Source organism: Agelaius tricolor, unplaced genomic scaffold (assembly GCF_023055355.1).
Source record: "Agelaius tricolor isolate 1412-34295 unplaced genomic scaffold, bAgeTri1.0.p SCAF_6, whole genome shotgun sequence".
Classification (NCBI taxonomy): domain Eukaryota; kingdom Metazoa; phylum Chordata; class Aves; order Passeriformes; family Icteridae; genus Agelaius; species Agelaius tricolor.
The window spans coordinates 35,427,277-35,440,533 of NW_027269266.1; positions in this window are offsets into that span (position 1 = coordinate 35,427,277).

A 13,257-nucleotide genomic window follows, 5' to 3' on the forward strand; every position below is an offset into this window, starting at 1 on the left:
CAAATTATTTCTAAATCAGACCTTTCCAAGGGCAGCTGCCATGTTCTAAGATGTATGCTTTGATGACTGTGTATATGACTAGAGAGAGAGAGGAGGAGAGGGTGATGGAACTGATAGTCTATTGGATTATTATTTTATCTTAAAAATATGTTGTCACTACAAAGAACTGTACAGCATACTCGTGTGTGAATTTTCCTTTTGATACTTTTCTAATACGATATTGATAAACTAATTGCATTTGCTTATCTTGACGCTATCAAATTTTCATAATTTGTTATTCATTGAATTTGGAAAATGTGCTCAGCACTCTATGGGAAAAAAATGTGGATTAAAAAATACATGAGTTATTTATTCAATTGCTGAGTAAACTCTGTTTGAGGGAAAGGTCTTTTGATGAGGCAATTCCATTAAGAGAGAGATGAAGTGATGGCCTCCACCTTTATAATTTAACGAGGCCATTTTTTGCATTCATTGACAATGCATTCTCTAGAGATAACCTCTCTTCCTCCCTCTTCCTTCCAAATCATCAATATTGCGTTCAACATACTTCTCAAACTTTTCAACACCCACCTCTCTGCACTGTGATTTTGCCTTCTGCAACATTTAAAGAAGTTTGTTGGGGCAGTTTCTTTGTCCAAAAGCTTGTTCTTACAGTTGTAGTTATGAGAAGAGTTTCCAGGCAGGTCAGACTTCCATAAGTTGCATCCCTTCAAATCTGATAAGGTTGTCCAGTAGTGGTTACATGACATCCATTAGCAGTGGATGCAGTTGTCAACTGGACATTACTTTCCTTTAACTTGGAAGGATTTTACTGTCTTCAGCTTTCTTCTAGGTAATATAGTCATCTTTTGGGAGAAGAGCTCTGTCCTGACTGTGGTAAACTGTATCAGTGGATTTTTCATCTTCAGTAAGGAAGTAGAGTGAGTGAAGATAAGGTGAAGTATCTCAAAGGGTAAATTTCCCTTTGAGATACTTCACCACTTGTATAGGGCATCAAGTGCTATCAGCAAGGCAAATGGACAGCAGAACTTGGTTGGTATGTATTGTAATTATATATGTGAATGCAAGATATGTATATTTAACTTCTTGGGATATCATCCTATATGCATGCACATATCTTTCAACTGACTGAATTTGAATTTTAAAATTAGCACCTAATAATGTAACCTGCTGTGTAGGTATTTCATGTTCTCTTAAAAGCTTTATTGTACTGCTAAATTGTTAAAAACTCAGCAAATAGCAAAAAAATTCCTCTCCAATAGACAGGTAGTTATTTTTTAGCAGAATTATCCATGCAATCAGCTTTTCAACCTATCCAGGAGATTTCTTTATGCTAACATCTTTCCATTAGTGCCAGGTGAATACTGTCAATACCAAAGGCAAATTGTCTCAAACAATAGGCACAGATATGCCTTATTAGCAATTACAACAGGAAAAGTGACATATGTCTTATTTTATTGTTATAATATCATTAAAAAGTACCTATACTTTCTGACTGAGAACACTTATGTCATGAGGGCAATAAACCAGGGTTTTTATTCTTCTATTGCAATTGATTTTGCCAGGAAATACATGAGAGACTTGAAAAATGAAAACATTTAGTTGAATAGAACCACCTACATTTTCAAACATTCTATTATAAGAATAATTGCTGAGGTTGGGATGAAATTGTGAAGTCATGTGAAAATATGGGAATATAGTGGTACAGTCTAACAAAAAAGTGTACGTTATTGCTTAATTTTTAAAGTGATATGGTTCTGCATTACATGTTTTCTTCATTGCATCCATGATGCAATTCACCCTAAAGAAGTTTGTATATATCTTTAATTTATTTTTTATGTATGAAATGGTTACAGCAGAGGTTAAAAAATATAATTGAGGAAAGTTTGCAATTATGAACCCAATTTTGAACTGAGGTCAGTACAGTTTTGAAGTCTAGCAGCAGATAAAAGAAGATAATGACATTTAAGTCAGTGCAAAGTTTCACTGGACTTTTCTTGGACACCAAGTGCAGTAAAAAGGTCACTTTTCTCAATGCAGGATGACTTAAACCAGGTTGCCTCAAGTATTTTACTCCATATTAATTTCAATGAATTAGGAAAATTTCTATTCCTTGCAATGAATAGTTCCTAGCTGTGAGTGGAAGGTGGCACTTCCTACCTAATTGGTGGACTGTTACTGCTGGAGAAGTACTATATTAACTATTTGATTAGTCTTTCAATGTAAATGCTAGAAATACAGTTAATTAGTTGTGGGACTTCCTATTCAAAGTACTTGCAGATGTTAAAATGCCAGTCTTCCTCTGACACAAGATAAACAAATGAATGATCCTCTGCATTTTCCATGCTGTATCCTTTGTTTTCCTATCTAAATGACCTAAGATTGTACTGCCCTTTCCTCTGTTTGTTTAGGATAGAGAATGTCTGACTTGTACTTCCATATTTCAAGGAAAATGTGGAGTCTAAAAGAGAGCTATAGGTGATATTTCTGTTTTATTTTTATCACGATTTGTGTATGTGTTCACATCTTGGCCTGACTCTTGGGAAATGGATCTCTAAGAAATTGTGGGAATTGATAACATTTACTCATAAAACCAAATCATAAGACTGTGTGGCTTTGGTCATAAAAGAACTCCTTCCAAAATTCTCTGCCAGTGAATATCAGCCTTGATCTCTAAACACCACTGATTTTTATGTCTTGAGCTACTTACAAACTGAGGCTGCCAATTAAATTATGACTTAAAAAAATTAATCTCATTTGAAACACACATTTTCAATAAAAATAGAAGGCTTTAATAACAGTCAGTGCAATAATGATGGCACAAAACAAATGCTTTTACTTACATCTGTGCACGGATACTCAGCTCAGTGCAACTGAGTGAAACTTAATGGAGTTACAGCAGAGGGGATCTTATTTTCCGTGAGGTAAACTTTTTGAAGGCATAAAGTGCATGCACTGTTAAGTCATCCATAAATTCTCCTCTGCTGTGGTGATTATGCAACAGTTCAGGCATGCACTGTGTTTTAGCCGTTTCTTGAGTCTGGTATGTATGATTTTTTATCTTTTTTAAATGACAGACTGCCATGCAACTAACAGACAAAATGAGATGCTGCAAGAACAACTTCGAAAAGAGTTTCTTTGTAAGACCAAAATCCTATAATTCATTTTTGATACTTCAGGGAATCAACAACCAAACAATATTTCTTTCCCTGTTTGCTTAAACTCATAAAAATGCAGTCAATTCATGGTAAGAAAAAGAAATTATGGACATTCCAGCTTTGGGGAAGAAATAGATTTTGAGTTCCTTTTACAATTCAAGCTGGTGCTGTTTACGTGATTCAAATTTCAGGTTAATTTTATATTTGAAAGGGTGCCATAATTAAGGGTGCCTAATAATTTCAGGTTAATTTTATATTTGAAAGGGTGCCATATTATAAAGAAATTCTGTCTGCACAGGCAGAGCCTATTTGTTCGGTCTTTATCAGGCATGTAGTATTATCAGTATAATATAATAAAATTACATAAAAATCATGTAATTTGGCTCCTGATGAGACTTCTCAGGAACCACAATAACACAGGATCATACGTATACACACACATAACTCAGTGTTTCATTGCCAGGGAGCCTATAGCTGTACTTCAGAATATAAAAAATATCTTCTGAATAATTCTTCCTGTAGGCTTAGGCTAAGAAAATTGTAGATACCTTCTTTTTTGTGGTTCCTCACAATCCACACATTAGAGTGGATGATACATGCTAGCATATTTGCTCGCAGTATTGGAAGAAGAGAAAAGAAATGTTTGTTACGTCAGATTTTAGGTGTCATATCTTTGCAAAACCAAAACATTGCTTATGCTCTGAAGCCCACTATCTGTCCAAAGTGGAAAGGAAAGCTGGTGTTATTCTAGATGAAGTCCTTTCCATTGCCTGCTTTGCTCACTTCAGCTTCCCAAGTGTTCAGCCACTACAAAGAAGTTATGAAATCCTTGCAGCAGTTATGGAGCACTTTTGGAATACCATCAGTGCAAGTCCGGCTGAGACAGTAGTATTTCTTGCAAAGAGCTGTATTGCGAATAAACTGATTAGGATTATGTTAGGATCAGAGAGAGGCATGTCTTGCCTCTCTGGACCACAGGCTTAGTGATGAGTGAAGCAGCAGCAAGTATAATGCAACTCTGATCCCAGCAATAGCATCCTTTATCATAGTCCTAGACTGATGAACTGATGAACTTTTCCAACAACCATTGCTTGCCTTTAAAGATTTTTAACTAGATGCTTTGGTAGTATGGTAAGTAAGAATGACAGAAGGTCATTCGGTAATTGATATGACTTAGGTGGATCTCAGCTCTTCAATTAACATTGTTATTGTACAAATCAAATGAAGATGATCTGTTCAGCCACACAAACAACCACCATGGAGGCAATACCTGAGATTTATACAATGTTGAAATGAGAAGAAAGTGAGTCAGAACACTGGGGTCTTTTGAACACATTATTAGTCAATTCACTGGTCGGATTGTATTCAATCTAGATGAAAGGAATCAATGGTACATTTAATTAAAAGGGTTATTGCTTTTGTAAGAGGACTTGCAGAAGGAATTACAATTCTCAAAAGGTGTGTTTCAAAGTGTTCTTCATAGGGCACAACATGCATCTTTTATGCCAAAGTCATACAAATGAAGGCATTTCCTTCAAATGTGTGTAATTGCAAATCTGTGCAGCTAAGAGACTTGATTTTCAGAAGTGTTGTATGCTGACTTATTTTTAATTTTACAGGTCCCCACTGCCTGTGTAAAGTAGGCCATTTCTATGAGTGCCTAAATATAGATTTTGGTGCTTGACCTTAGGCTACCAAGATTAATAACTTTGGCTAAGAAAAATAAAATAGACATTCTAAGCTGAAAGTATGGCAGTAAACTTGGCTCTAGCTAGACAAAAATTGACTGTATTACAGCAACAAAATGTATATCTGTTGCACCCATTCCACAAATTCTAAGTGCCATGAAAAAAATCCCAGCAGAAATGGGAGACTGAATTCTGAATAAACTCTAGGCATAAGCAAACCCTGATATTTGTATATTTCTTTTACCACATTGCCCATTCTACTGAAAAATGTTTTGATGGAGTATCAAATAGAAATTTGTTCATATATTTATGTATGTGTATCTCAAAAGCATAATAATCAGTGACAGGCATGCAGTTGAATTAATTGCTTTAGAAACTATATTCTTGCCAATTTTATCATTCTTTGTACCTGGCAGGTTAATTAATGTTAAAAACTCAAACAAACAATTCAAGACTAGAGCTACAGCTGTTGTAAATCCATGTGCCACATGGACTTCAAAGAAGGGAATGTGCTGATATAATCCAGCTGAGCCTTCGGCCTCTAGACATGAGTTTACTTTACATTCAGCACTGGCAGTGAGATCTACAGGTGATATAAGTCAAAGCAGATCAAATGCAAATTAGTAGAGCAGAACTGATTTGTGGCAGTTGAGGAGCAAGAAGTAGATTATGATGACAGAGATGTTTCTCATTTCCTTTCTTAAACACTTTCTTATTTTAAACAGGCAAACAAATCCACATACTCATGTAGAACAGTATAGATTGGCAGTTTCTGCTTTTGTGATGGTTTTCTTAGCACTACTGCATGGCGCTGACTTTACAGTTGTAGGTGAGACATTTGGCTCTGCTGAAAAATTTTTTTGTAGTGCAGAGCAGAGTGTAGGAGCACTGCAAACTTGTTTGATCCTGAAGGAAGAGGGGTGTTGGAACATCTTCCCATAATGTAGATGCAAGAAGCTTCCAGAGGGACATTGTTGATGTTTTTTTGTTGGTGAGGAATTGTGGTTGCAAAGTACTGGATTTCTGACTGATGTAAATTAGGGTCAATCTGTTGAAAATTGAAGTGTTCTGTTGATTCAAGTTCACTGTAAAGTTGATTTCAAATGTGCTTATTCTAGTGTTTCGTGTAAGACTCATGTAAAGGTGAAGTATATAGTCTTAAAAGGAATAAGATAATTTACAGGGAGGTAAGAAAAAGGGACTTAAATTTTTGGATTAGACTTTTTTCTTTTATAATAAAAAAGAATGGAATTGGGTGCTCTAATACCTGACTATTTTGTCAGTCTAGATGAAAATCCAGGATTTATAGCTCTGTATAGGGGGATTAGCTCTGAGGCTAATGAACAAGGTAAACTGCGAGAAGCTACATAGCTTTCTGGGAAGGATAATAATTTGGGAAATTAAATGTGATTTAATTGGGCATAATTTACATGTAGAATTACCTTTGATTTGTCTGAAACTATGATACTGATGGGTGTGTTTGCATGTCACAGTGCTTGGCAAACTGTGAGCAGTTGCACTGTGAGGTGTTCAGGAGAACAGCATGTTGGATTGGAGGCCCAGTTCCCAAGATGTGGAGCCCTGAACTTGCCTTGAGAAATATTTTCAGATTTTATTAAAGATAATGTGACAGTGGAAAGTGTGTGAAAAAGCATCTATTTGCAAACTACTGAAACAACACAATTCAAAAGTATGCTGAAAAATGTGGGATCTTTGCCACTGACTCATCTGTTTATTGCAAATAAATGCATGAGGGAGTATTCAAGGAATTTCCACAGCCGTAGCCTTTAGCCCTGCATGCAAAGCAGTACCTGCTGCCAGTGTACAGCCCATGGTGATCCTGAACACTGGAAGGCTTGGTAAAGCACAGCAGGCCTCTCATAAAAAGGAGAGTCTTTCTTCTTCCTGATCATTGGCCTCACATTAGTTTTAAAAAAAACATTCAGTTTGAAGTTTGAGTCTGGCCTGATACATAGCTTTTTAGTGTGAGACCAAGGAGCAAAGAAAGATGTGATTCTGCAGTACTTGGTGCCTTTATGTGCAAAATCCCAAGTGCTGGGACTTGGTTTGCTTGAAAGGCTTTATTACTTTATACTTCAATGCAAACACTTAGTTTTATGGCTACAAATATTCTCATATTTGCTCTTTGTTTAGGCTGATGGCTGCTGCATTTACAGCCAAGGTGATTAAGTGACTGCCTGTTAATCCCAAATCCATGTGCATGTTTATTTATTTATTAAATGCATATGAAGAATTTCAGAAAAGGTTTGAGAGACTTTAAAAATCTGGCTTTGGGGAAAGTGTTAAAGAGGTTTGATTCTTTTTTAAATATAAAACTTTTTTAATATACTTGTGCAATTTAGATGACTTTACTGTTCAAAATCCATTTGCTTCTCTGCATGGTAGAGCCCATTGCACAGAGAGAAGGTTGGTCACGCCTTTTGCCACATGGACAGTAAAAGTCACAACCACTCAGCTGTGAAGTTTCACCTAAAGTTTCTTATCAGGATTAATTTTTTGATTTAAGGAAGAAATTGGCTTCTCTACATGCTTGAGGGGGAAGGAAGCAAAACAGCATCTCTGCTCTGTTTTGTAGTCATCCTTTCTCACTCTTTAGGGGAACATCTTTACATTATTTGTCTTTTCACTGCCTCTCAGATAGGAAGGCCTTAAATTCATCCTCTTCTGTTTGTTATGGCTCAGTAGTTGTTCTTAAATCTGACAGCTGGGAATAGGTCTTAGTTCCAATACCTGCCCACCTAGTTTTCTTACACAGGTTTTGTCTTTTTTTTTCCCCTTCTGCATTAAACTATGTTGATAATTTCTAGAGAGAAGATATGTGCTATTGGTTCAACTATCTATTTATGCTGTGTACAAGTGCCAAATTTGTCTAATACAGCTATTTTTTTCTCTTTATATAGTATTTTAGTGTGGATAGCTATTCATTCAACTCTTTTGAATTAACTGTATATTGCAGGCCCTAACTATGATTGCTACCTTTTTTCCCCAAAAATGCATCTTTCCCATCTCTTTTGATCTAAACCAATGTGACTTGCATTACAATCAGTTTTCAGTAGAACCACAGATGACAGTAAGCTAGTTTGCCCTTTGTAAAGTGATCCTCTTCTCTGTAATTGTCAGTGTTAAGTAGGATAAATATTCTATTTTTGTTGGTCTCTAAAAGGCCTCAAATTATTTGGTACCAACAAGGAAAAATAAGTGTGCTGGGGACAGGAATAGCAAGAGCTCCTTTCCTGAGTAACAGTCTGAGAAGAAATCATAATTGGACCTACCATCATTCTAGGTTGTAGAAAACCAGAAGAAAGTCTATTCTTTGTCATTTGTGTCACTTAATACAAATCTCAACAAAACAAAAAGTCAAACCCAATAACCTACAGCAACAAAAGAGTAATACAGAATCCATTAAATACTGATAAACCTTAAAACAAACAAAAACCCAACACTGCCTTATCACAGATCCACAAGAATTTGTAGCCTACTGAATTTCTACCAAGGAAAAAACATTTCAACTAAAGGTACTCTGAGTTGATCTGACTCTTGGTTATCTTGCTGACAGTGTACCAATATAGATTAAATATTGAATATTTTCTTCTCATTCTGCCTCATCTGTTCTTTTTGGCCACTTGAGAAAACAAAAATTCTGTGATTGGGAAATAATTTTTAAGTCTTCAACATGATCAGTCAAGTTAAGGTATCAACTAATGACACTTTTAATTGTCACTGATTTGAGAAATAAATCATTACCCCCAAATTTTCAAGTTTGTCAAGATTTATGAGATGAAAAGATGAAAAGCTTTGAGCTTCTCTGAGTTCATATAATCCATTTCTTGTCTTTAGCATGAGTAGCTTCCCTGGTTCTATGGGAGCTGATGATGACTTACAGTGGGAAGAGAAGGTATCCTTGGTTAAGAAGTTTAAAATAATTCTAAGGAATTGAGAAGCTGTGTATTAATTCTGGGTCACAGGCCTAGCTGTACTTGTGTCTTAGTATATACAAAATAACTTTGCATTTTTTGTGCCAAACCACAATATCTTTCATGAGCTGGGGGAAAAGATAGGAACAAGTAGGTATAATGATTCAATTGATGCAAAGCAATTTAAGATAGAATAACTTGATTCAACACATACACAACAAGGTTCGTGTTTTAATACAGAAATGCTGATTGTTGGGAAGAAGGGGAAGGGATTTCCTCATCATTTTAGAATAACACACCATGGAGGTGAATTTTCTAGGCTATATTAGTGCACAGAAGCTCTGCTCTTCCACTTTTACACCAGACAGATTGAGTTGTGCAGAGCAGAGAATGGTGAGGCCTAGGAATGAGGACAAAAGTCCTTCCACCTCCCTTCTCTGAAACCAGAGCAGCAACAACTTTCTGCCTTTTCTTAAATTCTTAGAGCATTTGGACACTTGGGATTTTCACTCACTTTGTCAGACATATCTCATAAAAGCTTTTCCCCAGAAGTATAGCTAACACAATTATCTCCCTTAATTTTTGCTTTAGTCATGGAACACTAATTAGGAAAACTCTTCCAGGGTCAGCCTTTTGTTCCATGTAAGTCAACAGGCTGGGACAGGGACACAGAGACAGTAGGAGCTTTCACATGAGCCACAACTAATTTGAGTGTGTATAAGTGTTCTCATTACAGATGAGTTCAATGTATTTTCCTGTGGGAGTAGCTGAGAAATTGTCAACCTTTCCCTTAAAAAATCTTTCCTATGAATTCCAATTTTTTCAGTGTTCTTCCGTCCAGCACTGGCAGCTCATGTATCAAGGGCCAGCTTCTCAAATGTTGGATGTGCTTCCACTACAAACCTGGCAGCAGTGGCATGGAGAGGTCTATTCCTCTAGAGAAGGAGGGGTTTGAATCTTGAGAAGGCAGAGAGGTGATGGTCCTCTACCTGTAGAAGAAATTCTTTTCTTGAATAAAGGTCATGCAGCTATAGGGCTTGCTTTGATTTCAGAAACGTCAAAGGCAGCCTGTAGTACATTTCCAGTGGTTCTTTGATATGTGCCAGGTACTGGATCCAGAGCTAGTTTTAATGGAGCTCCAAACAAATGGCGACCAAGTTAAATTTTACAATAAAACAGCCTCTATGTCTGGGGTGAGAAAAAGAGGGGCCTTAGTCCACCGGCTGAAGGCTTTCTTTGGAAAAATAAATTTTGGCATAACATCTTCCTTTTCATAAAATCCCATGTTTCATCTTTGTAGGTACCACAGTAGGAGTTATAACCATTCAAACGAATAATAACTTTCAAACTAATGTATCAGTGTGGTTGTAGTCAGGTGGGGGTTGGTCTCTTTCTGCAGGCAGCAACTGACAGAATGAGAGGGCACAGCCTTAAGGTGTGCCAAGGAAAGTATAGGTTGGATATTAGGAAAAAGTTTTTTACTGAAAGAGTGACAAAGTACTGGAATTGTCTGCCTGGGAAGGTGGTGGAGTCACCATGCCTGGATGGGTTTAAAAGATTGGATATGGCACTTAGTGCCATGGTTTAGTTGAGGGCATGGGTTGGACTCAATCTTGAAGGTGTGTTCCAATCCAGTGATTCTGGGATTCTAATGCTTGTAAGAAATGTATTTAATTCTGGTCCTCCATTCTCCCACTGTCATCAAGCAAAATTCAAACCAAAATAAACTATGAAGGTAATGAAAATCTTGAGTACTTTTGCTGTAATTTTCTGATTTCAGAAGCAAAATAAACCTATAGTTTATCACAATCTGATTTCAAGGATGACATATTCCAGCTTTCTCCAAGTTACACTGAGACATCTGAACAGACCCAGTTGAAAAGGTGATGCTCAGATGGTCCCACAGGAATACTTGTGGGGCTCCAGGGGCTGAGGTGGGTTCTTGTGGCTCAGCAGTGAGGTCAGAGCCTGCCCTGTGGGGCTGCAGTCCTGGTGGGCAATCTCGAAGTTTTGTTCTGAAAACCTGCAAATTTGAGAGTAATTCTGGTGGTGTTACTTATTCACCTTCTCCAGTTAGGAAAAAAAAAAAAAAGGCAAATGAGATTAAAATCCAATTGTTCAGACAGTTTACAACTGAATGAATTCATTGAGGGGTCAGTAATGTGGTACTACACGTGATTTTCTAGTCACAAGTCTCATGTTAATTGCTTAGTCAAACAGTCTAAAAATTCTCACTGCCTGACCTGTTCATCATATCAGTCTCAAACTGATTCTCACCTGCTTATGTGTTCCCAGAGTGCTCATTTATTGCTTCTCTGATTGCACATATTGTTTTGCTGCGACTTAATTTCTACTGGGTCTCTTAAAATAGACTCACGGAGAATGTGCAACTCAATTTGTAGTGTAAAAATCTTAAATAGAAACCCTGAAAATCTTGGGGCTTAGTCCAAGTTTGGCATTATACAACACATATTTTTACTGTACAGGAAGTAATATAATGATTTTATCTTTATAATTCTACAGTAGTGATTAATGAAGGCTGCTATAGTAGGATGAAAAGTTGTTTTTGCTAAAGAGTCTTTGAATCCAAATCTATATAAGTCTGATTAAAAAAGAAAACCAACAAAAATAACAAAATACAAAAAAGCTCTAAATTGTTTTGAAACTGTCTGCTGATGAGCTTCTGTTTTTGATGAGCCATACCAGATGAGTATTTCTGGAATTTCTAGGACACCACCTTTTAAATTACATCCTTCTTCTTTTAAAAGTGCCACTGTAAAGTTGGTAAAACAAAATGAAATTAATTAAGCTGGGGTAAAAGGTGTCATGGGATTGTAACTAGGGCCAAAGTGTAAAACCATCCAGGTATTTTCTGTAGCGGTTTTGATGTACTCCGTGTGTATGTGGTTTCTTGTGGGTGGTTATTTTGTTTGTTTGGGATTTGTATTTTCCCCTTTTTCTTAAATCTAGAAGATTTAGACCCCACGTTTTTATTTTACCATGGGTGTTCCTATTTATAGAAAATCTGTGGGAGCATGTTGGCTACTATGACCTGTAATGCATCTGTCTTTTAAGAGCTTTAATTTATGTTCATTTGCTACAATTATTGTGTTGTAAACTCTCCATACAAGACACCATGTTTGATTGCATTCACCTTACATGAGCAGGATGATAGGAAATTTTGCATCACACTAGTCATTCAAGGTACACTGCTTGCCAGTCTCTCAAGTTTCAGCCTCCTTGTAGTTTCATAATTTAAAAACAGGCACTAAAAGTATTTCATCCCTGTTTTTAGTTGTTAAGGCTGCTGACCCATCAAATCCAACTGGTTGAGAATGTCTGATCATATTCTTTAAAATATTGTGACATGCTATCTGGTTTTGGATGGTTGTACATCATGTTGAATCAACCACTGTACCTTTTAGAGTGCAGTGACTTCCAGTGAGAAGTTGCTTTTACTAAGTGGCAAGTGCCTGCTTTAAATGGTGGATGTTTGTACCACCCATCTCTTAGTCTCATACAGCATGAAAAATTACTGTATTTTGCTTTCTTTTTTTTCTTTAATAGAAAAGAGTTATTTTGTAATTGTTTTCCATTGTTGGAGGACCACAGCATTTTCTGAAATACTGATGTTGCTATTTGTATTGCTCTTCAGCAATACCACATCAAGCTGCTCAGCCTCAGTGACCTGTCTGTGCTCTGTGGGATTTGGCAAAGTGTGTGCTTCTGGCTAATGGGCTGAGGAGATTTAGCTTCCCTAGGCATCTCCTTGGTAGATCTGTTTCCTTAGTTGTGGTATAAATGCAAAATGAAATGGCATTCTCTGCCCCAAACAGCTTCAGTAATGAATTATGGCATCGCATGGGTTTGTAAACTGCTGCAAGGTGAATTTGCAGTTGGGGCAAATGGAGGCCTGGATAAACTTGTAATTTTCTGTGGTTACTCATGAAAGAAATTACAGAGTCGGGAGGCAAAACCAAGTCTTTTACAGGACTGTATACATACTCTGTAAAAGAAGGCCAGCGGCCCATGCACTATCCTAAGGAATTAAGAGTGACTAATTTAAGAAATACCTCTGGTAAACACAGCATTATTTTTTCCAACATTGTCTGCTTTGATCTAATTAAGGAATTAATGTGTCTCTAGAATCATAATATTGGGCACATTTTGTAAAACATATGATAGCCATTGGTTCTATATAGTTTAACAAGTGCAAAATTTAATTATTTAGGATACAGTTACTTGTGATATATCCTCAGACATCCTGAACATAAAAAGAAGAAGATCCAGAGACCCTATGAGGGAAGAAACTACCTGTAGGTCAGACATAGAGACGTTGTCTATATACACTTATAACTCACTGTGATGCTTGAACACAGAATTCATTTATTGAATTTTAAGCCATGAATTATATATATGCTTGTGAATTTCAGAGAAAGCAGCACTATAGAGAGCAGTGTTCAGAGTAACAGTCCC